The sequence below is a fragment of the Mesoplodon bidens genome (genome assembly GCF_964165515.1).
Source record: "Mesoplodon bidens genome assembly, chromosome: 2".
Lineage (NCBI taxonomy): Eukaryota > Metazoa > Chordata > Mammalia > Artiodactyla > Ziphiidae > Mesoplodon > Mesoplodon bidens.
This window is the reverse complement of record NC_138177.1, coordinates 101,192,107-101,218,439: the sequence shown is the minus strand read 5'-3', so window position 1 is coordinate 101,218,439 and position 26,333 is coordinate 101,192,107.

The window sequence follows — 26,333 nt, the reverse complement described above, 5'->3', positions numbered from 1 at the left end:
ACAAAGTGTGAAATTTTTTGTTCTAGTTCTTTGAGAAACGCCATAGGTAGTTTGATAGGGATTGCATTGAATCTGTAGATTGCTTTGGGTAGTAGAGTCATTTTCACAGTGTTGATTCTTCCAATCCAAGCAAATGGTAGAATCTCCATTTGTTTGTGTCATCTTTAATTTCTTTCATCAGTGTCTTATACTTTACTACATACAGGTCTTTTGTCTCCTTAAGTAGGTTTATTCCCAGGTATTTTATTCTTTTTCATTGCAATGTTAAATGGGAGTGTTTCCTTAATTTCTCTTTCAGAGTTTTCCTTATTTGTGTAGAGGAATGCAAGAGATTACTGTGCATTAATTTTGTATCCTACAACTTTACCAAATTCATTGATTAGCTCTAGTACTTTTCTGGTAGCACCTTTAGGATTCTCGATGTATAGTAACATGTCATCTGCAAACAGTGACAGGTTTACTTCTGCTTTTCTGATTTGGAATTCTTTTATTTCTTTATCTTCTCTAATTGCTGTGGCTGAAACTTCCAAAACTATCTTGAATAATAGTGGTGAGAGTGGACAACCTTTTTTTGTTCCTGATCTTAGAGGAAATGTTTTCAGTTTTTCACCATTGAGAATGATGTTGGCTGTGGGTTTGTCATATATGGCCTTTGTTATGTTGAGGTAAGTTTCCTCTATGCCTACTTTCTGGAGTGTTTTTATCATAAATGGGTGTTGAATTTTGTGGAAAGCTTTTTCTGCATGTATTGAGATGATCATCTGGTTTTTCTCCTTCAATTTGTTAATATGGTGTTTCACATTGATTGATTTGCATATATTGAAGAATCCTTGCATCCCTGAGATAAACCCCACTTGATCATGCTGATTGATCCTTTTAATGTGCTGTTGGATTTGGTTTGCTTGTATTTTGTTGAGGATTTTTGCATCTATGTTCATCAGTGATATTGGCCTGTAGTTTTCTTTCTTTGTGACCTCTTTGCCAGGTTTTGGTATCAGGCTGATGGTGGCCTCGTGAATGAGTTCGGGAGTGTTCCTCCCTCTGCTATATTTTGGAAGAGTTTGAGAAGGATAAGTGTTAGCTCTCTCAAAATGTTTGGTAGAATTCACCTGTGAAGCATCTGGTCCTGGGCTTTTGTTTGTAGGAAGATTTTTAATCACAGTCTCAATTTCAGTGCTTGTGGTTGGTCTGTTTATATTTTCTATTTCTTCCTGGCTTAGTCTCGGAAAGTTGCGCCTTTCTAAGAATTTGTCCATTTCTTCCAGGTTGTCCATTTTATTTGCATATAGTTGCTCTCATGACACTTTGTATTTCTGCAGTGTCAGTTGTTACTTCTTTTTCATTTCTAATTCTATTGATTTGAGTCTTCTCCATTTTTTTCTTGATGGGTCTGGTTAATGGTTTATCAATTTTGCTTATCTTCTCAAAGAACCAGCTTTTAGATTTATTGATCTTTGTATTGTTTCCTTCATTTCTTTTTCATTTATTTCTGATCTGATCTTTATGATTCTTTTCCTTCTGCTAACTTTGTGGTTTTCTTGTTCTTATTTCTCTAATTACTTTTGGTGCAAGTTTAGGTTGTTTATTTGAGATGTTTCTTGTTTCTTGAGGTAGGATTGTATTGCTATAAACTTCCCTCTTAGAACTGCTTTTTCTGCATCCCATATGTTTTGGGTCATCATTTTCTCATTGTCATTTGTTTCTAGGTTTTTTTAAATTTCTTCTTTGATTTATTCAGTGATCTCTTGGTTATTAAGTAGTGTATTGTTTAGCCACCATATGTTGTATTTTTTTATAGATTTTTTCCTGTAATTGATATCTAGTCTCATAGCACTGTTGTTAGAAAAGATACTTGATACAATTTCAATTTTGTTAAATTTACTGAGGATTGATTTGTGACCCAAGATATGATCTATCCTGGAGAATGTTCCATGAGCACTTGAGAAGAAAGTGTATTCTGTTGTTTTTGGATGGAATATCCTATAAATGTCAATTAAGTCCATCTGTTTAATGTATCATTTTAAGCTTGTGTTTTCCTATTTATTTTCATTTTTGATGATCTGTCCATTGGTGGAAGTGGGGTGTTAAATTGCCCTACTATGATTGTGTTACTGTCTATTTCCCCTTTTATGGCTGTTAACATTTGCCTTATTTATTGAGCTGCTCCTATGTTGGTTTCATAAATATTTACAATTGTTATATCTTGTTCTTGGATTGATCCCTTGATCATTATGTAGTGTCCTTCTTTGTCTCTTCTAATAGTCTTTATTTTAAAGTCTATTTTGTCTGATATGAGAATTGCTACTCCAGCTTTCTTTCGATTTCCATTTGCATGGAATGTCTTTTTCCATCCACTGACTTTCAGTTTGTATGTGTCCCTAGGTCTGAAGTGGGTCTCTTGTAGACAGCACATATATGGGTCTTGTGTTCGTATCCATTCAGCCAGTCTATGTCTTTTGGTGGAAGCATTTAATCCATTAACATTTCAGGTAGTTATTGATATGTATGCTCCTATTACCATTTTCTTAATTGTTTTGGGTTTGTTATTGTAGATCTTTTCCTTCTCTTTTGTTTCCTGCCTAGAGAGGTTCCTTTAGCATTTGCTGTAAAGCTCGTTTTGTGGTGCTGAATTCTCTTAGCTTTTGCTTGTCTGTAAAGGTTTTAATTTGTCCTGCAAATCTGAATTAGATCCTTGCTGGGTAGAGTAATCTTGGTTGTAGGTTTTTCCCTTTCATCACTTTAAATATGTCCTGTCACTCCCTTCTGGCTTGTAGAGTTTCTGCTGAAAGATCAGCTGTTAACCTTATGGGGATTCCCTTGTATGTTATTTGTTGTTTTTCCCTTGCTGCTTTTAATATTTTTTCTTTGTATTTAATTTTTGATAGTTTGATTAATATGTGCTTTTGTGTGTTTCTTCTTGAATTCATCTTGTATAGGACTCTCTGTGTTCCCTGGAATTGATTGATTATTTCCTTTCCCATATTAGGGACGTTTGCAACTATAATCTTTTCAAATATTTTCTCAGTCCCTTTCTTTTTCTCTTCTTTTTCTGGGACCCTTATAATTTTAATGTTGGTGCATTTAATGTTGTCCCAGTGGTCTCTAAGACTGTCCTCAATTCTTTTCATTCTTTTTTCTTTATTCTGCTCTTCAGTAGTTATTTCCACTATTTTATCTTCCAGGTCACTTATCTGTTCTTCTGCCTCAGTTATTCTGCTATTGATTCCTTCTAGAGATGTTTAATTTCATTTATTGTGCTGTTCATCATTGTTTCATTGCTCTTTACTTCTTCTAGGTCTTTGCTAAACATTTGTTTTTATTTTCTCCATTCTTATTTCCAAGATTTTTGATCACCTTTACTATCATTTCTCTGAATTCTTTTTCAGGTAGACTGCCTATTTCCTCTTCATTTGTTTGGTTTGGTGGGTTTTTGCCTTGCTCCTTCATCTCTTGTGTGTTTCTCTGTCTCCTCATTTTGCTTAATTTACACTATATGGGGTCTCCATTTTGCTGGCTGCAGGCTCATAGTTCCCGTTGCTTTTGGTGTCTGCCCCCAGTGGCTAAGGTTGGTTCAGTGGGTTGTGTAGGCTTCCTGGTGTAGGGGACTTGTGCCTTTGTTCTGGTTAATGAGTCTTGATGTTGTCCTTCTGGTGGGCAGGACTGCATCCGTTGGTGTGTTTTGGGGTGTCTGTGACCTTATTATGATTTTAGGCACCCTCTCTGCTAATAGGTGGGGTTGTGTCCCTGTCTTGCTAGTTGTTTGGCATAGGGTGTCCAGCACTGTAGCTTGCTGGTTGTTGAGTGGAGCTGGGTCTTAGCGTTGAGATGGAGATGTCTGGGAGAGCTATTGCCATTTGATATTACATGGAGCTGGGAGGTCTCTGGTGGACCAATGTCCTGAACTTGGCTCTCCCACCTCAGAGGCAGAAACCTGACACCCAGCCAGAGCAACAAGGCAGTGTCAGCCACACTGCTCAGAAGAAAAGGGTGAAAGAAGGAAAGAAAGAGAAAGAAATAGAGTTATAAACATAAATTTTTTTAAAAAATTAAAAATAATAAAAATTAAAAGGTGATAAAAACAGAAAAAAGACAGAAAGAAAGAAGAGAGCAACCAAATCAAAAACAAATCTAAAAATGATAACAGACACTAAAAACTATATTTAAAAAAGAAAAAAACAGAAAGAGAAAAGAAAAGCAGACAGACAGAACCCTAGGACAAATGTTAAGATCAAAGTTATACAGAGAAAATCACACAAAGAAGCATACATATACACAGTCACAAAAAGAGAAGAAGGAAAAATATATATCTATATAAAAAAAAAGGAAGAGAGCAACAAAATCAATGAACAAATCTACCAATGATAATTAACTCTAAATACAAAACTAAGATAAACATAAAACCAGAAACCAGTCAGTCGAATACAGCAAACCCCAAGTCTACAGTTGCTCCCAAAGTCCACTGCCTCAATTTGGGATAATTCATTGTCTATTCAGGTATTCCACAGATGCAGTGTACATCAAGTTGATTGTGGAGATTTAATCCGCTACTCCTGAGGCAGCTGGGAGAGAGTCCCCTTTCTCTTCTTTGTTCGCACAGCTCCTGGGGTTCAGCTTTGAATTTGGCCTTGCTGAGGTGAGTAGGTCACCTGAGGGCGTCTGTTCCTGCCCAGACAGTATGGGGTTAAAGGAGCAGCTGATTTGGGGACTCTGGCTCACTCAGGCCAAAGGGAGGGAGAGGGAAGGAATGTGGGCTGAGCCAGTGTTGGCAGAGGCTGGCATGACATTACACCGGCCTGAGGCGCACTGTGTGTTCTTCCAGGGAAGTTGTCCCTGGATCACAGGACCCTGGCAGTGGAGGGCTGCACAGGCTCCCAGGAGGGGAGGTGTGGATAGTGACCTGTGCTTGCACACAGGCTTCTTGGTGCCTGCAGCAGCAGCCTTAGTGTCTCATGCCCGTCTCTGGTGTCTGTGCTGATAGACCCAGCTCCCACCTGTGTCTGGAGCTTGTTTAGGCAGTGCTCTGAATCCTCTCTCCTTGCGCACCCCGAAACAATGGTCTCTTGCCTCTTAGGCAGTTCCAGACTTTTTCCTGGACTCCCTCCCAACTAGCTGTGGTGCACTAGCCTCCTTCAGGTTGTGTTCTCACAGCCAACCCCAGTCCTCTCCCTGGGATCTGACCTCCAAAGCCCGAGCCTCAGCTCCCAACCCCGCCCACCCTGGCCGGTGAGCAGACAAGCCTATCGGGCTGGTGAGTGCTGGTCGGCACCAATCCTCTGTGTGGGAATCTCTCCACTTTGCCCTCTGCACCACTGTTGCTGCTCTCTCCTCTGTGTCTCTGAAGCTTCCCCCTTGCCACCCCCCGTCTCCACCAGTGAAGCAGCTTCCTAGTGTGTGGAAACTTTTCCTCCTTCACAGCTCCCTCATGGAGGTGCAGTTCTCATCCCTATTCTTTTGTTTCTGTTTTTTCTTTTTTCTTTTGCCCTACCCAGATACATGGGGAGTTTCTTGCCTTTTGGGAAGTCTGAGTTCTTCTGCCAGTGTTCAGTAGGTGTTCTGTAGGAGATGTTCCACATGTAGATGTATTTCTGATGTATTTGTGGGGAGGAAGGTGATCTCCACGTCTTATTCCTCCACTATCTAGAAGATCTCCTCGACATATGTAACTTTCATATGATGTGATGAGAATGGCTCCTTTCACCTGTGATTTTCCTCCCTAAAACCCTTATCCCCAGTATAACCACTTTGAAAACATCATGTGAATTCCAACTGAGGAATTCTTGATTAGCATTCCTCAAAATTATTAAGGTCATTAGAAACAAGAAAAAAACTGAGAAAGAGTCACAGCCAAGAGGATCCTGAAAATACACAATGGCTAAGTTAATATACTGTATGGGATTCTGCAACAGAAAAAAGACATTAGTAAGAAAATTTGAATAAAGTATAAAATTTACTTAATAATACAAGAAGTATTAGTCCATTAATTGTGACAAGTGTACCACACAAATATAAGTAATAAGAGATACTGGGTGTGGGGTATACAGGAATTTTTTGTACAATTATTGAAACTTTTCTGTGAGGCTAAAACTGTTCAAACATAGAAGTTTTCCTTAAAAAAAGATAGCCATAGTCTGGGAGAAAATTTTTACAACATGTGTAATAGGTAAAGATTAATATCGAAGCTTTGTAAAACACAATAAATCAATAAGTAAAAAACATATAATCCAAAAACAAACTTGGCAAGAAATATAAACCATCAATTCACAGAATAGGTAAAACTAATGGCCATAAACTTAAAAAAACCCTCAACCTTGTAATTCACAAGGGAAATACAAATTTAAACTACAATGTGATAAAATTGTACATGCACCATATAATGTAAAATATGAAAATCTGACAGTGTAGAAAAGGAGGTGGAATGATGGTGATTCTCATGTTCTAACTATAGAGTGAAAATTGTGTCAGACATTCTGGAACTCTACTTAATAGCATTTAATAGTGTTGAAGATACATCATACTTTCAGCCCAAATATTTACCTTAAAGTATATATGGTAGACCAGTTTTCTTCTCAGTGCTGTATTCATACAGCTAGGGGTATACAATGACATTCTAAGGAATATGCAGGCATAGATAGTTTTATGGGATCCATCATTAAGATCCTCAATTTCCATGATACCATTTTTAGAAACAGGAGTCCTTAGAAGACAGGTCTGCCTATTCTCTTTAATTATGCCTAGGCTCCTTCATAATCATCCTTTTCAAAAAGAAAGAATATCTTTCTCCTTTTTGAACCTACAATGGTGGACTGCCCAAAGAGACCTTTCAAGAATGCATGGCTCATAAGGGAGAGTCCTGGGACCGCAAGTAGTAAGCTTGGCTAAAAAATTCTGAAGGGGACAATGCCTTCTTTTATCCTAGTGACAACACAAGGCAAAGCCTTGTGTCTTTATCTTATTGTCTATTCTTTTTTCTTTCCATCTATCTTAGAAATAGAATTCAAAAGTGAACTGGTTGTTATGGAGATGAGTATAAAGCACTTTTATTTGAATTGAAAAATCAAATAACATATTGAAAAGTCATATATTTCTGACAGAAGATAAGTCTGATAACTGTTTGTTTTGACAACAAAGACTGGTTTGCCTTTTTAGTTAAATTGTAAACAATTCCCATAAATCAGATTAGCCAAATCTGCTCCAAAGTTTTGACCAAAATATTTTTAAAGCACAAATAAAACATAGAATATGCTGAAATACGTATCCTTTGCAATTCTTAAATTTAGATTAAAAAAACATAGATATTAAAAATGTGCTGAGTAATATATAGTTTTCAAACAAACTAAATGTCTATCAAAAGGAAACCAGATCAATGAATTCTGGTATATTCATACACTGTAATAATAAACATCATCAGGTAAAATGAATGAATAGATTTACATGTATCTTCAGCTACATCAAAAATGTGACATTGAGGGGCTTCCCTGGTGGCGCAGTGGCTGAGAGTCCTCCTGCTGATGCAGGGGACACGGGTTTGTGCCCCAGTCTTGGAGGATCCCACATGCCAGGGAGCGGCTAGGCCCGTGAGCCATGGCCGCTGAGCCTGCGCGTCTGGAGCCTGTGCTCCACAATGGGAGAGGCCACAACAGTGAGAGGCCCACGTACTGCAAAAAAAAAAAAAAAAATAGAAATGTGACATTGAAAAAGTAAATCAAGCTACAGAATACATTCTTTGAATATCCTGTCAATTAGTATTTATTGAGAAGTTATTGTATGGCAGACATCATTTTGAGTGCTTGGAATACAGTATCAACAAAACAAAAACTTCTGCTCTTAATAAGACTCACATTCTCTTGGGGGAGGAAGACAAATAATCAATTAGCAAACAAACAAAATATCAACAAATACACATGATTCTAGAACTGTCAAAAGATGGGAAGGACGGGAAGTAGGATAGGGAGTGCTAGCATAGACACAGCGGGGTGAGGCACCAGGGAAGTAAATAAGCTGGTCAAAAACAGCCTCACTTCTCAGTCAAGACCTGAAATACCTGAGCGAGTGAGCCATGGGTCATCTGAGGGACACTAGTTATAGGCAAAAGGAATAGGAACTAGAAAAGCCCAATATGGAGGGTTTGAGGAATATTAAAGGGGCCATGTGACTCATGCAGAGTGATCAAGGAGGAGGGTAATCAAGGGGGTGGTAGAGTAAGAGGCTGTAAATGAGATCGGAAGGAGTGTCTGGAGGGTTGGGAAATTATCAAGTTCCAATTATAAACGCATCACAAAGCTTCTAAATTAATAAAAAAATGCTGTAGAGGTAGGGGCAAAACTAGAAGGGTGACCAGTTAAGAGACTGTTGCAATACTGCAGATGAAATATGATTGCAGTTTGGACCAGTGTGGTGGCAGTGGAAAGTGGAAGTGGTCCTATGTTATCAGATAAGGGTTATTCTCTATAATAAAATTGGGAGGAAAAATAAAGTCGTCTTAATAGAATAATATGCATAGCATAATACCATTTATATAAAGTTTGAAATTATGAAAACCAACACTTCATATTGCCTTTTTATACATGCAAATATAATTAACATATGAAAATATGCATGTGAAAGATGAAGACCAAATTCATAATTGTAGTAATCAATGAGTAGACAGATAGGTGGCTTCAACTGTATGTATATTTTAATTTAAAGAAAAGATGTAATATTGCTTCTACTCTCAAGAAACTTTCAATCCAGTCATGAAAAAGTTTGGTATACATTAGAAAGTAAAGATTAACTTAAGACAGAGAACGTACTGAATTATGTGGTATTAATTAAAAATACCAAGGAATCCAAAGAGTGCAGTTCTATGTCTTGACTATGTCTAGTGTGCAAAGTTGGACAAATTCCTTCTTATGCCCAAGACTTATTTGCATTCATTGATTTACACTAGGCTACAGAAACAAATGTAGGGTGAGATCGAGGAGATGGAAGTAACATGTCAGCCATAACAACACTGAAGTTCATAATCATACCAGATTGACTATGTGTGTGTGTTTGTGTGTACTCAGGGCTGGGGGCAAGAGAATCAGATTTAAAAAGAAAAAAAAAACCCACAGTCTTATACAAACTCTTCCAGAAAACAGAAACTACTTCACAGATTATTTTATGAAACAGATAACATTGATAGTAAAATCTGACAATGAAAGTACAAGAAAGAAAAATTCAGACCAATCTCTCTAATAACACTTTCAAAAGATTCTTAAGCAAATTATCAGCTAATTGAATCCAGCAATATATAAAAAGATCATTTGCCCAGAGATATGAGTGTGATTTATTATTAAAAAACTCATAACTCACCTTATTAAGAGAAAAAAAGAACAATCATGAACATCTTAATAGATGTAGAAAATGCATTTGATAGAAGCAAATATCTATTTATGGTTTAGAAAAGTTATAAATTGATAGCCAAGAGGCACATGAAAAGGTACTCAGCATCACTAATCATCAGTGCAATACAAATCAAAACTACAATGAGGTATCATCTCACACTGGTCAGAATGGCCACCATCAAAAAATCTACAAACAATAAATGTTGAAGAAGGTATGGGGAAAAGGGAACCCTCCTACACTGTTGGTGGGGATGTAAATGGGTATAGCTGCTCTGGAGAACAGTATGGAGGTTCCTTAAAAAACTAAAAACAGAGCTACCACATAATCCAGCAATCTCACCCCTGGGCACGTATCCAGAGGAAACCATAGTTTGAAAAGATACAATTACCACGAAGTTCATTGTAGCACTATTTACAGTAGTCAGGACATGGAAGCAACCTAAATGTCCATCAACAGAGGAATGGATAAAGAAGATGTGGTACTATACATACAATAGAATATTACTCAGCCATAAAAAAGAACAAACTAATGCCATTTGCAGCAATATGGGTGGACCTAGAGATTGTCAAACTGAGTGAAGTAAGTCAGACAGAGAAAGACAAATATCATATGATATCGCTTATATGTGGAATCGAAAAAAATGGTACAAATGAACCTATTTACAATACAGAAATAGAGTCACAGATGTAGAAAACAAACTTATGGTTACCAAGGGGAAAAATGGGGGCAGGAGGGTTAAACTGGGAGATTGGGATTGACATATACACATTACTATATATAAAATAGATAACTAATAAGAACCTACTATATAGCACAGGGAACTCTACTCAATACTTTGTAATGACCTATATGGGAATAGAATCTAAAAAAGAGTGGATATATGTAGATGTATAACTGATTCACTCTACTGTACAGCAGAAACTAACACAAAACTGTAAATCAACAATACTCTAATAAAAATTAATAAAAATGTAAGTTAAAAAAAGAGGTACAAATTAGATGTAGAATGGTCCTTTCTGAATCTAATACATACTATCTACCAAAAACCTACAGGAAACATCATACTTAATGATGAATTATTGAAAAACTTTCCCCCTGAGAACACTCATAAGACAAGGATGCTGAATATCACCTTATCATTTCAATGTCACACTGGAGGTCCTAGTCAGTGAAATAAGTCAAGAAAATAAAATAAAAGATACTAGATTTGGAAAAGAAGAAATAAAATTTCATTACTCCCAGAGAACATGACTATGTATGAATAAGATCCAAAAGAATATACAAACTATGAAAAGTGAATTTATCAAGGGCACTGTATACCAACTTATACACAAAAATTGTGTATCTATACACTAGCAACAAACTATCAGAAAATAAAATTTTTAAATGCAATTTTTAGAAGCATAGGAAGTCAGAAGTGTATGAATCAATCTAGTAACTGATGTGCCACACCGCTATATAGAAAACCATAAAATACTACAGAGAAAGAGTAAAGACGCTAAATTGATGAAAGATAAATCATATTCATGAGTCAGATAGCTAAATATTTTAAAGACAGCAATTCTCTATTTGATTGATAGATTCTCTGCAAACCAAAATAAAATTCCAGGATGTTATATTGTAGAAGTTGACAGGATAATTCTAATATTTTTATGGACATACAAAGGTGTAAAAATTGCCAAAGCATCTTGAAGAAAAGGAATGAGGGATCCGGAGGAAGATGGCAGAAGAGTAAGCCGGGAGATCACCTTCCTCCCCACAGATACATCAGAAGTTCATCTACACGTGGAGCAACTCCTACAGAACATCTACTGAACGCTGACAGAAGACCTCAGACCCCCCAAAAGGCAAGAAACTCCCCACATACCTGGGTAGGGCAAAAGAAAAAAGAATAAACAGAGACAAAAGGATAGGGACAGGACCTGCACCAGTGGGAGGGAGCCGTGAAGGAGGAAAGGTTTCCACACACTACAAGCCCCTTCGCGGGCGGAGACTGCGGGTGGCGGAGGGGGAAAGCTTCGGAGTAGCCGAGGAGAGCACAGCAACAGGGGTGCGGAGGGCAAAGCGGAGAGATTCTGGCACAGAGGACCGGTGCCCTCAGGCACACACCAGCCCGAGAGGCTTGTCTACTCGGCCGCCGGGGCGGGCGGGGCTGGGAGCTGAGGCTCGGGTATCGGGTTTCGGTCAGAACTCAGGGAGAGGACTGGGGCTGGCGGCAGGAAGAGAGCCTGAAGGGGTTGGTGCACAGCGGCTAGCCCAGAGGGAGTCCGGGGAAAAAGTGTGGAGCTGCCGAAGAGGCAAGAGACTTTTTCTTCCCTTTTGTTTCCTGGTGCGCGAGGAGAGGGCATTAAGAGCGATGCTTAAAGAAGCTCCAGAGACGGGCGCGAGCCGCGGCTGAAGGCACGGACCCCAGAGACGGGCGTGGGATGCTGGGGCTGCTGCTGCCGCCGCCACAAGGCCTGTGTGCGAGCGCAGGTCACTGTCCACCCCCCCTTCCGGGGAGCCTGTGCAGCCTGCCACTGCCGGGGTCCCGGGACCCAGGGACGGCTTCCCCGGGAAAGCGCATGGAGCGCCTCGGGCTGGTGCAACGTCACGCTGGCCTCTGCTGCCGCAGGCCCTCCCCGCACTGCGTGCCCCTCCCTCCCCTCGGCCTGAGTGAGCCAGAGCCCCCGAATCAGCGGCTCCTTTAAACCCGTCCTGTCTGAGCGAAGAACGGACGCCCTCCGGCGACCTACGCGCAGAGGCGAGGACAGGTCCAAGGCTGAGACCCGGGAGCTGTGAGACCAGAGAAGAGACAGGGAAATCTCTCTGTGCAGCCTCGGAGGCAGCGGATTAAAGCTCCACGGTCCGCTTGAAGTGCCCTGCGTCTGTGGAGTGCATGAATGGACAGCGAATCATCCCAAATTGAGGAGGTGGACTTTGAGGAAAAGATTTAAGATTTTTTCCCCTTTTCCTCTTTTTACAATGAATTATCCCAAATAAAGGAGGTGGACTTTGAGAGCAAGATTTCAGACTTTTTCCCCTTTTCCTCTTTTTACAACGAATTATCCCAAATTGAGGAGGTGGATTTTGAGAGCAAGATTTTCGATTTTTTCCCCCTATTCTCTTTTTGTGAATGTGTATGTGTATGCTTCTGTGTGAGATTTTCTCTGTATAGCTTTGCTTCCACCATAGGTCCCAGGGTTCTATCCGTCCGTATTTTTTTCAATAATTACTTTTTTATTATTAATAACGCTACTATATTTTATACTTTATTCTATTTTACTTTATCTTCTCTCTTTCTTTTTTTCCTACCATCCCTTCCTCCCTCCCTCTGCCCCTTTCTTTCTTTCTTTCTTTCCTCCCTCCCTCCCTCTTTCTTTCTTTCCTCCCTCCCTCCCTTCTTCCTTTCACTCTTTTTTTCCTTTCCTTCCTCACTCCCTCCTTCCTTTCTTTCTTTCTTTCCATCCTCCCTCCCTTCCTCCCTCCTTTCTTTCTTTCTTCCTTCCTTTCTTTCCTTCTTCCTTTCTTTCCCTCTCTCTTTCTTTCTTCTACTAATTCTTTCTTTCTACTTTTTCTCCTTTTTATTCTGAGCCGGGTACATAAAATGCTCTTGGTGCTGCAGCCAGGAGTCAGTGCTGAGCCTCTGAAGTGGGAGAGCCAACTTCAGGACACGGGTCCACAAGAGACCTCCCAGCTCCACATAATATCAAGCGGCAAAAATCTCCCAGAGATCTCCATCTCAACACCAGCACCCAGCTTCAGCCAACGACCAGCAAGCTACAGTGCTGGTCACCCTATGCCAAGCAACTAGCAAGACAGGAACACAACCCCACCCATTAGCAGAGAGGCTGCCTAAAAACATAAGGCCACAGGCACCCCAAAACACACCACCAGACGTGGACCTGTCCACCAGAAAGACAAGATCGAGCCTCAACCACCAGAACACAGGCACTAGTCCGCCCCACCAGGAAGCCTACACAACCTACTGAACCAACCTTAGACACTGGGGACAGAAACCAAAAACAACGGGAACTACGAATCTGCAGCCTGTAAAAAGGAGACTCCAAACACAGTAAGATAAGCAAAATGAGAAGACAGAAAAACACAGAGCAGGTGAAGGAGCAAGATAAAAACCTACCAGACCTAACAAATGAAGAGGTAATAGGCAGTCTACCTGAAAAAGAATTCAGAATAATAATAGTAAAGATGATCCAAGGTTCTATTTCCATGATCCACAATCTTGGAAATAAAATAGACAAAATGTAAGAAACAGTTAACAAAAAGAACTAAAGATGAATCAAGCATCGATTAAAAACACATTAAATGAAATGAAAAACACTCTAGATGGGATCAATAGCAGAATAACTGAGGCAGAAGAACGGATAAGTGAGGTGGAAGATAAAATAGTGGAAATAACTGATGCAGAGCAAAATAAAGAAAAAAGAATAAAAAGAAGAGAGGACAGTCTCAGAGACCTCTGGGACAACATTAAACGCACCAACATTCGAATTATAGGGGTTCCAGAAGAAGAAGAGAAAAAGAAAGGGACTGAGAAAATATTTGAAGAGATTATAGTTGAAAACTTCCCTAATAGGAAAGGAAATAGTTAATCAAGTCGAGGAGGCACAGAGAGTCCCATACAAAATAAATCCAAGGAGAAATATGCAAAGACACACATTAATCAAATTGTCAAAAATTAAACACAAAGAAATCATATTAAAAGCAGTAAGGGAAAAACAACAAATAACACACAAGGGAATCCCCATCAGGCTAACAGCTGATCTCTCAGCAGAAACTCTACAAGCCAGAAGGGAGAGGCTGGACATACTTAAAATGATGAAGGAGAAAAACCTGCAACCAAGATTACTCTACCCAGCAAGGATCTCATTCAGATTTGATGGATAAATTAAAACGTTTACAGACAAGCAAAAGCTGAGAGAGTTCAGCACCACCAAACCAGCTTTACAACAAATGCTAAAGGAACTTCTCTAGGCAAGAAACACAACAGAAGGAAAAGACCTACAATAACGAACCCAAAACAATTAAGGAAATGGGAATAGGAACATACATATCAATAATAACCTTAAATGTAAATGGACTAAATGCTCCCACGAAAACACACAGATTGGCTGAATGGATACAAAAACAAGACCCATATATATGCTGTCTACAAGAGACCCACTTCAGACCTAGAGACACATACAGACTGAAAGTAAGGGGATGGAAAAAGATATTCCATGCAAATGGAAATCAAAAGAAAGCTGGAGTAGCAATTCTCATATCAGACAAAATAGACTTTAAAATAAAGACTATTAGAAGAGACAAAGAAGGACACTACATAATTAACAGGGGATCGACCCAAAAAGAAGATATAACACTTGTAAATATTTATGCACCCAACATAGGAGCACCTCAATACATAAGGCAAATACTAACAGCCATAAAAGGGGAAATCGACAGTAACACACTTATAGTAGGGGACTTTAACACCCCACTTTCACCAATGGACACATCATCAAAAATGAAAATAACTTAGGAAACACAAACTTTAAATGATACATTAAAAAAGATGGACTTAATTGATATTTATAGGACATTCCATCCAAAAAGAACAGAATACACATTTTTCACAAGTGTTCATGGAACATTCTCCAGGATAGATCATATCTTGGGTCACAAATCAACCCTTGCTAAATTTAAGAGAATTGAAATTGTATCAAGTATCTTTTCCGACCACAGTGCTATGAGACTAGACATCAATTACAGGAAAATATCTGTAAAAAATACAAACACATGGAGGCTAAAGAATACACTACTCAATAACGAAGTGATCACTGAAGAAATCAAAGAAGAAATCAAAAAATACCTAGAAACAAATGACAATGGAGACACAATGACCCAAAAGCTATGGGACACAGCAAAAGCAGTTCTAAGGGGGAAGTTTATAGCAATACAATCCCACCTTAAGAAACAGGAAACATCTCGAGTAAACAACCTGACCCTGCACCTAAAGCAATTAGAGAAAGAAGAACGAAAAACCCCAAAAGTTAGCAGAAGGAAAGAAATCATAAAGATCAGATCAGAAATAAATTAAACCAAAATGAAGGAAACGATAGCAAAGATCAATAAAACTAAAATGTGGTTCTTTGACAAGATAAACAAAATTGATAAACCATTAGCCAGACTCATCAAGAAAAAAAGGGAGAAGACTCAAATCAATAGAATTAGAAATGAAAAAGGAGAAGTAACAACTGACACTGCAGAAATACAAAAGATCATGAGAGATTACTACAAGCAACTCTATGCCAATAAAATGGACAACCTGGAAGAAATGGACAAATTCTTAGAAATGCACAACCTGTCAAGACTGAATCAGGAAGAAGTAGAAAATATGTATAGACCAATCACAAGCACTGAAATTGAAACTGTGATTAAAAATCTCCCAACAAAAAAAAGCCCAGGACCAGATTGCTTCACAGGCTAATTCTATCAAACATTTAGAGAAGAGCTAACACCTATCCTTCTCAAACTCTTCCAAAATATAGCAGAGGGAGGAGCACTCCCAAACTCATTCTATGAGGCCACCATCACCTTGACACCAAAACCAGGCAAGGATGTCACAAAGAAAGAAAACTACAGGCCAATATCACTGATGAACATAGATGCAAAAATCCTCAACAAAATAGTAGCAAACAGAATCCAACAACACATTAAAAGGATCATACAACATGATCAAGTGGGGTTTATTCCAAGAATGCAAGGATTCTTCAATATACGAAAATCAATCAATGTGATACACCATATTAACAAACTGAAGAAGAAAAACCTTATGATCATTTCAATAGATGCAGAGAAAGCTTTCGACAAAATTCAACACCCATTTATGATAAAAACCCTGCAGAAAGTAGGCACAGAGGGAACTTTCCTCAACATAATAAAGACCATATATGACAAACCCACAGCCAACATTATCCTCAATGGTGAAAAACTGAAACCATTTACACTAAGGTAAGGAACAAGACAAGGCTGCCCACTCTCACCACTCTTATTCAACATAGTTTTGGAAGTTTTAGCCACAGCAATCAGAGAAGAAAAGGAAATAAAAGGAATCCAAATTGGAAAAGAGGAAATAAAGCTGTCACTGTTGGCAGATGACATGATACTATACATAGAGAATCCTAAAGATGCTACCAGAAAACTACTAGAGCTAATCAATGAATTTGGTAAAGTAGCAGGATACAAAATTAATGCACAGAAATCTCTGGCATTCCTATATACTAATGATGGAAAATCTGAAAGTGAAATCAAGAAAACACTCCCATTTACCATTGCAACAAAAAGAATAAAATATCTAGGAATAAACCTACCTAAGGAGACAAAAGACCTGCATGCAGAAAATTATAAGACACTGATGAAAGAAATTAAAGATACAAATAGATGGAGAGATATACCATGCTCCTGGATTGGAAGAATCAATGATTGGAAGAATCATTGTGAAAATGACTCTACTACCCAAAGCAATCTACAGATTCAATGCAATCCCTATCAAACTACCACTGGCATTTTTCACAGAACTAGAACAAAAAATTTCACAATTTGTTTGGAAAAACAAAAGACCCCGAATAGCCAAAGCATTCTTGAGAACGAAAAATGGAGCTGGAGGAATCAGGCTCCCTGACTTCAAACTATACTACAAAGCTACAGTAATCAAGACAGTGTGGTACTGGCACAAAAACAGAAAGATAGATCAATGGAACAGGATAGAAAGCCCAGAGATAAAGCCACGTACTATGGTCAACTTATCTTTGATAAAGGAGGCAGGAATGTACAGTGGAGAAAGGACAGCCTCTTCAATAAGTGATGCGGGGAAAACTGGACAGGGACATGTAAAAGTATGAGATTAGATCACTCCCTAACACCATACACAAAAATAAGCTCAAAATGGATTAAAGACCTAAATGTAAGGCCAGAAACTATCAAACTCTTAGAGGAAAACATAGGCAGAACACTCTATGACACAAATCACAGCAAGATCCTTTTGGATCCACCTCCTAGAGAAATGGAAATAAAAACAAAGATAAACAAATGGGACCTAATGAAACTTCAAATCTTTTGCACAGCAAAGGAAACCATAAACAAGACCAAAAGACAACCCTCAGAATCGGAGAAAATATTTGCAAATGAAGCAACTGACAAAGGATTAATCTCCAAAATTTATAAACAGCTCATGCAGCTCAATAGCAAAAAAACAAACAACTCAATCCAAAAATGGGCAGAAGACTTAAATAGGCATTTCTCCACAGCAGATATACAGACTGCCAACAAACACATGAAAGAATGCTCAACATCATTAATCATTAGAGAAATGCAAATCAAAACTACAATGAGATATCATCTCACACCAGTCAGAATGGCCATCATCAAAAAATCTAGAAACAATAAATGCTGGAGAGGGTGTGGAGAAAAGGGCACACTCTTGCACTGCTGGTGTGAATGTGAATTGGTACAGCCACTGTTGAGAACAGTATGGAGGTTCCTTAAAAAAATAAAAATAGAACTACCATATGACCCAGCTATCCCACTACTAGGCATATACGTTGAGAAAACCATAATTCAAAAAGAGATATGTACCAAAATGTTCATTGCAGCTCTATTCACAATAGCCCAGAGCTGGAAACAACCTAAGTGTCCATCATCGGATGAATAGGTAAAGAAGATGTGGCACATATATACAATGGAATATTACTCAGCCATAAAAAGAAACGAAACTGAGCTATTTGTGATGAAGTGGATAGACCTAGAGTCTGTCATACAGAGTGAAGTAAGTCAGAAAGCGAAAGACAAATACCGTATGCTAACACATATATATGGAATTTAAGAAAAAAAGTCATGAAAAACCTAGTGGTAAAACGGGAATAAAGACACAGACCTACTTGAGAATGGACTTGAGGATATGGGGAGGGGGAAGGTTAAGCTGTGACAAAGCGAAAGAGAGGCATGGACATATATACACTACCAAACGTAAGGTAGATAGATAGTGGGAAGCAGCCGCAGAGCACAGGGAGATCAGCTCAGTGCTTTGTGACTGCCTGGAGGGGTGGGATGGGGAGGGTGGGAGGGAGGGTGATGCATGTGGGAAGGGATGTGGGAATAGATGTATATGTATGACTGATTCACTTTGTTATAAAGCAGAAACTAAAAAAAAAAAAAAAAAAGAACTACCATATGACCCAGCAATCCCCTACTAGGCATATACCCTGAGAAAACCATAATTCAAAAAGAGACATGTACCAAAATGTTCATTGCAGCTCTATTCACTATAGCCCGGAGATGGAAACAACCCAAGTGTCCATCATCGGATGAATGGATAAAGAAGATGTGGCACATATATTCAATGGAATATTACTCAGCCATAAAAAGAAACGAAACTAGCTATTTGTAATAAGGTGGATAGACCTAGAGTCTGTCATACAGAGTGAAGTAAGTCAGAAAGAGAAAGACAGATACCGTATGCTAACATATATATATATATATATATGGAATTTAAGAAAAAAAAATGTCATGAAGAACTTAGGGGTAAAACAGGAATAGAGACACAGACCTACTGGGGGTGGGCTTGGGGATATGGTGGGGGGGCTGTGACGGGGCGGGGGAGAGGCATGGACGTGTATACACTGCCGGGAGTGGGGTGGATGGATGGTGGGGGGTGGCCGCGTGGTGCGGGGGGATCGGCTCAGTGCTTTGTGGCTGCCTGGAGGGGTGGGATGGGGAGGGTGGGAGGGAGGGAGACGCAGGAGGTAGGGGATGTGGGAACAGATGTATATGTATGACTGATTCACTTTGTTGTAAAGCAGAGAGTAATAAAAAAAAGAAGAAAAGGAATGAAAGTGTAGAACTTACACTATCGGATGTCAAAACTATGAAGTTTTGACATTAAAAAGGAAAACAAACAAACAAACAAAAAGAATGTAATAAAGGTTCCAGAATTATAACAAAGGTGAAAAAAAAATAATGCAGTGAGGCACGGATAGGATTTATCTTTTCAATATATGATCCTGGGTCAAGTGGAGATTCATTTGGAATAAAATGAAAACTGGACCTGTTTCGCACATCATACACAAAATAAAATCCACAATGATTATGGATTTCAATATGAAAGTAAAATGAATTCAAAATAAATAAATAAACAAGTAATAAATTTTAGAAGAAAAACCAGAAGAATATCTTAATGAGTTGGAGTGAGAAAATTTTTCCTATGCAGGATACAAAGAGAAAGAAGAATGAATAAAATGGACAACATTAGGATTGAGAACTTCAAATTACCAAAAGACACCATTAAAGAAGATAAAGACAGCCCACAAAGCATCAGTAGTTATTTTCAATACAGATATCCAACACTAGACTCCTATTCACAATATATAAACATCTCCTGCAAATCAATAAAATTAAGGTAGACAATATTTACAATGGGGAAAAAGTTGAACAGGTATATCCTGAAATAAAATATCAAACATACAAAAATGTGCTCAGCTTTATTAGTTATCAGGGAAATGCAAATTAAAACCACAAGTAACACTGTACAACACCAAAATGGCTAAAAAAAGAAGTGTCAAAACCAAGTTTTGGCAGGATTTGGATCAATTTAGAACTCACATGCAATGCTAGTGTAAATATGAAACACTTTAGAAAACTGTTTAGCAGTATCAACTAAAACAGAATATATACCTAATGACCCAGAACTTTTCATAGCAGCACTCACTATTCATAATAGCCATAAGCTGAAAACTATCCTAAAGTCTGTCAGCAGTAGAATGGATGAATTAATTATATTTATAAAATGGAATACTATACTCTAATGAGATAAATAAACTGCAGCCAAATGTAATATCATGCAAATTTCACCATCATAATCTTGATTCAAGAAATCTGCACATTGGAGTACATATTCTGTAATTCCATTTATATTAAGTACAAAACTAGACAAATCTAATCTATGGTATTACAAATCAGATAATGGTTACTTTTGGGAAAAGAGATAATGACTGGAAGAGGTCTCGAAAAAACTTCTGAGGTCCTGATTGTGTTCCATTTCTGAACGTGGATACCTGTTATTTAGGTGTGTAAACTTCGTTAAAATTTACAAGTTATACACTTGTGATCTCTGCATTTTTCTGTAGGTGTGTAACCAAAACAAACAAACAAACAAAAAAACACGTACTTGAGGAAACTGGGGGAAAATGCATAAAGATGAAACTTTAATAATGAAAACAAAAATTTAACAAATTAAAAAAAAAAAACAGATTCCCCAAGCATAAAATTCACTAGGAAGAAAGAATTCTGGTGAGAAAAGCCAAAGCAGATATAAATCCTGACTGTAAGCAAAGAGTAATGCCCAGTGTGATGAGTAGAAAGCAGCATGTTCTAAAGTGACTCCCTGAGTGTAATATAACCCCTTTGTTAATTTGGTAGGTCTGTCATAACAAAATACCACAGACTAGGTGGCTTAATCAACAGAAAGTTATTTTCTCACCATTCAGGAGGCTAGAAGTTCAAGATCAAGGTGTTAGCACCTTTAGTTTCTTTGAGCCCTCTCTCCTTGGTTTGTAGAGGGCCCCCTTCTCCCTGTATTCTCACATGATTTTTTTCTGTGTGTGCCTGCCCCTAGTGTCTCTCTCACTTTTTTAGCTTTTTTAAAATAATTTTTATCTTTAGAACAGTTTCATATCTACCAAAAAAATTAGCAGACCCCCACACATGCATAATTTCTTCCATTATCAACATCCCCCACTGAAGTGGTACATTTGTTACAATTGATGATAATTGTACTGACATATAATTATCACCCAGAATTCATAATTTACCTTAGGTTTCACTCTTGTGGTTGTACATTACATGGGTTTGGAAAAATGTGTAAGGACATGTGTCCATTATTATGGATACACAGTATTTTTACTACCTAAATATCCTCTGTGCTCTACCAATTCATACCTCCTCACTTCTAACCCCTGGCATCCACTGATATTTTTTAATATCTCCATAATTTGGCCTTTTCTAGAATGTCAAATAACTGGAATAATACAGTATGTAGCCTTTTCAAATTGACTTCTTTCACTTAGTAACATCCGTTTAAGACCACCCCATGTCTTTTCATGGCTTGATAACTCATTTCTTTTTAGTGCTGAATAATATTCCATTGTCTGGATGTGCCACAGTTTATTTATCCATTCACCTACTGAAAGACATCTGTTTGCTTCCAAGTTTTGGAAATTATGAATAAAACTATTATAGACATCCATGAGTAGGTTTATCTGTGGACATAAATATTTAGCTCCTTAGGGTAAATATCAAAGAGCATGATGGCTGGATCACCTGGTAAGAGTGTATTTAGTTTTGCAAGAAATGCCAAACTGTCTTCCAAAATAGCTGTATCATTTTGCATTCCCACCAGAAATAACTGAGAGTTTATACTGTTTCACATCTTTACCAGCATTTGGTGTTGTCAGTGTTCTGGATTTTGGTCATTCTAATAGGTGATATCACATTGTTTCTTTAATTTGCATTTCCTTGATGATATATGATGTAAGACATCTTTTCATATGCAAACTTGCCTTATGCATATTTTGGTGGAGAGGTGTCTGTTAAGGTCTTTGACCTATTTTTTAATTGGGTTGTTTGTGTTCTCATTCTTGAGTGTTAAGAGTTTTTTGTACATTTTGGGTAACATTCTTTTATCAGATATGTCTTTTGCAAATATTTTCTCCAAGTCCGTGGCTTGTCTTTTCATTCTCTTTACAGTGTCTTTGGCAGAGCAGAAATTATTAATTTTAATTAAATCTAGCCTATCAATTCTTTATTTCATGGATCATGCCTTTAGTGATACATCTAAAAAGTCATCATCAAATTCAAGGTCATAAAGCTTTCCTGTTACATTATCTTCTTAGATTTTTATAGTTTTGTGTTTTACATTTTGTGAACCATTTTGAGTTGATTCTTGTGAGAGTGTAAGGTCTGTTTTTATGTTTGTTTCTTTGCATGACCAGTTGTTCCAGCACCATTTTTTTGAAAAGACTGTCTTTTCTCCGCTGTGTTGTCTTTGTTTCTTTGTCAAAGATCAGTTGATTATATTTATGAGGGTCTATTTGTGGGCTCTTTATTCTGTATCACTGATCTATTGACCTATTCTTTCACCAATACCACTCTGTATTGATCACTTGATTACATCTTGATGTAGACTAACTACAACTGTAACTACATCTTTTTATTTTTTTTTAAGTATGCAGGCCTCTCACTGTTGTGGCCTCTCCCGTTGCGGAGCACAGGCTCCGGACGCGCAGGCCCAGCGGCCATGGCTCACAGGCCCAGCCGCTCTGCAGCATGTGGGATCCTCCCAGACTGGGGCACGAACCTGTGTCCCCTGAATCAGCAGGCGGACTCCCAACCACTGCGCCACCAGGGAAGCCCTGTAACTACATCTTGATGTAGACTAACTACACCTGTAACTACATCTTGATGTAAGATAATGTCAGTTCTCTAACTTTGTTTTTCTCCTTCAGTATTGAATGGGCATTGGATTTTGTCAAATGCTTTTTCTGCATCTGTTGATAAAATCGTGATTTTTTTCTTCTTTAGCCTATTGATTTGATGAATTACATTAATTGATTTTTGAATATTGAACCAGCCTTGCATACCTTGGATAAATCTCACTTATTTATGGTATATAATTCTTTTCATATACATGGTTGGATTCAATTTGCTAATATTTTGCTGAGAACTTTTGCATGCATGTTTATGACAGATACTCATTTGTAGTTTGCTTTTCTTGTAATGTCTCTCTGGTTTTGATATTAGTGTAATGCTGCCCTCATAGAATCAGTCTGAAAGATTTCCCTCTGTTTCTATCTTCTGAAAGAAATTGTAAAATTTGGTACAATTTCTTCGTTAAATGTTTGGTAGAATTCACCAGTGAACCTATTGGAGCCTGTTGTTTTCTGATTTGGAAGGTTATTAATTATTGATCCAATCTCTTTAATGGATATGGACCTATTCAGATTATTTTTTCTTATGTGAGGTTTGACAGGTTATATCTTTCAAGAAATTGGTCATTTCATATAGTTATCAAATTTGTGGCATACAGTTCTTCATAGTATTCCTTTATTATTCTTTTAGTGTCCATGGGATATGTAATAATGTCCTCTCTTTCATTTCTGATATTAATAAATGTTGTCCTCTCTATTTTTGTCTTACTTAGCCAGACTATAGGCTTCTTGATTTTATTGATCTTTTCAAAGAATCAGCTTTTGGTTTTGTTGACTTTTTTTCTATTGATTTCCTGTTTTCAGTTTCATTGATTTCTGCTCTAATTTTTCTTATTTCTTTTTTCTACTTACTTTGGATTTAATTATATTCTATATTAATTTGGGCTCTATATATCATGCTGTGGGACTCCCCTCTGAGCATAATACAGAGAGTGGGAGCATTCTCCTTTCCCTCTTTAAAGTGACTTTGGCACTATAGTGTTGCTGTGATAATTGAAAGTATCAAAGATCACAGTGATAGTTGTACCATGACTTCATTCAAAATGACATCCTGGTCTGAGAGGTTCTGATCACAAATTTTGAAGGAAAAAAAAGTTCTAATGGAAAAATTTCCCTGGAGAAGATGAATCTTGAATGGTGGATGGAAAGATAGGAGGAAGTCACATCAGTCAAGACAGAAGGAAGAATATTAAAGGATGCAGGTGAAAATAGAGTGGTGAGGAGAGGAAAAGGAGCAAAAGTAATGGGTGTCTTTAATGTGATATTCTGGATAATTATATTAAAAATACTAATGGAGCTTATTGATTATCCTACAGATATCTTACATAATATTTTTAACTAGTACTCACTCACCATATATTTGCTAAATAAGTAAACTGACCAATGAACATGCTGGTAATTATAATCTCTTATGGTTATCAAAAATATATCTTATAATTTTTACTGTTATTTTACTTTCTTGGAAATAATTTAAGAAGAGCATATTTAGCTATCCCAATTGAAGAGCTATAAATAGGGGTTGACCAGCTCTTTAGCATCTAAGAACAAGTTAATAAAGAGTTGTGACTACTACCAGAAAATACAATGTAAGGGATGAGGAGGATTTGACCAGATCAGTTCACTTCAGACTAGAAATTGCCCTAAGAGCTACAATACATTTTTCACTGTTCCACTCCCCTTTTCCATGTCCAAATCTTTTCCTTTCTATTTCTTCTTCTTTCCTATCTGTACCTACCAATTACCTTTCTTCTTATGTCTTTTGATGAGTATTCCCATTACTCTGGGTATATTTCTTCCCTTACTGTTTTTCCTCCTTCCCTTTCGGTCTCTCTTGCTTTCTTTTCTGTTTCTCTGCTGTCCCTTTCTACTTTATCTTTTTTCACAATCTGCACCTTTCCCCATTTAAATCAGTCATTATGTAGAAATCAAGTGGATGTTTTTAAATGATGCTATATTTGTTAAGTAGAGTGTATGTTACTTCTGGATTTTAAGAGCAGTCCAAATATTTTATATGACTTTAAGGGAAACTATAAATTAGTTGTATTCTAAGAGCCAGAGGAATGGCCTCCTCAAAATCAGGGTCAACTCAACTTCTTCAGGAAACTCCTTGACCTCTAGATGGATTTAACATCCTATTCTTACCTAGCATATACTATGAAACAATAAAATTCAGTTATTATTTTCATTATTATTTTCTTTGCATTTAATGACTTTTTTTATGCTAGAGTGTAAATTCTGTGATATAAGTGATTATATTGTTTTTTATACCCTATAAGCCCTAGTACCTAGCAGAGTGCCTGGAGAATAGAAGGCAGTTAAACGATGTTTGTTAAATGAATGAATAAAGTAATGAATAAAAGATTTCAGCTCACCCCCATTTTCATCTCTTCAAAAATAGCCCTCCTTTCTCAATCTTCGTAACTCACCTAAAACTTTTCTACTCATTCCATGGCTCCCTAAAACTGTGAAGACCAGAGTGGACTATGGCAAGTGTGATAATGAAGCCATTCTCATGGGCAGTGAGTTCTGAAATAAATTCTATAAATTTTAAAAGTTGCTTGTTGTGATCTCATTTTTAACCTATAATGTGCTACAGATTTCTCTATTTTTCCCTCACCTCTTGATGCTCCAGAAATACCTTCTCTGTCATTGTTTTACACACCACAGTCCCCTAGACTTTCTACCTATTAACCACAATGGGCCTCTGTGACTTACAATTTAGTGCCTAGTGTCTCTCATTCACATCCTGCGATGTGTATTTTTTTTTCTGAAAGGGTAAAACACTGATAAATGAAGATAAGCTGTTGGCTTTGTTCCAAAAACAAACTTGTTGTTTTAGGACACCAAACGGTCTGAAACCTCATTAAGAAGCTGCAGGCCACCCAAGGTTGTGCATCAATTAGCAATTAGGTCACACGTTGGGTGGTTGAAGGCACTCAGCCTTTGGCCTTGTTCCTCACAGCATACCCAAGCAGGGCACCACTATCCAAACAATGCCCACCCTGCTGTCTCTTGTTCCTTAATTGGGATGACTTAGAGATGCTAATGTGCACAGGCAGACCCTGTTGCCCCAATTAGGCCTCATTAGTGGCTCTGCCAGTGGTGACCACTGCAAAGTGATATTTGCTCTTGGGAAGGCTTTGTGAGGTGCTCCCAGTTGCTGCAGAGAAGGAGCAAGGACATGCTGCTTTACACTCTTTCCAGCAGCAAACTCCTTCCCTCGATTTTCTACAGCCACTGTCAGTTTGGTTAGTGTTACTCTCTGAGACGCAGTTGTTACACCGTGACTACAGAGCCTAGGGTGGTAGGTGGAAATTCTTACAGACACTCATTGGGTTATGAGAGGACTGGTTTATGACTCCTCCTTTTCCCCCGCCCCCTCCCCACAGATTTTTCCATGAAATACAGAAAATGTGTTCAGAGATAGGTTTCTGGAACCCAAAGACAATA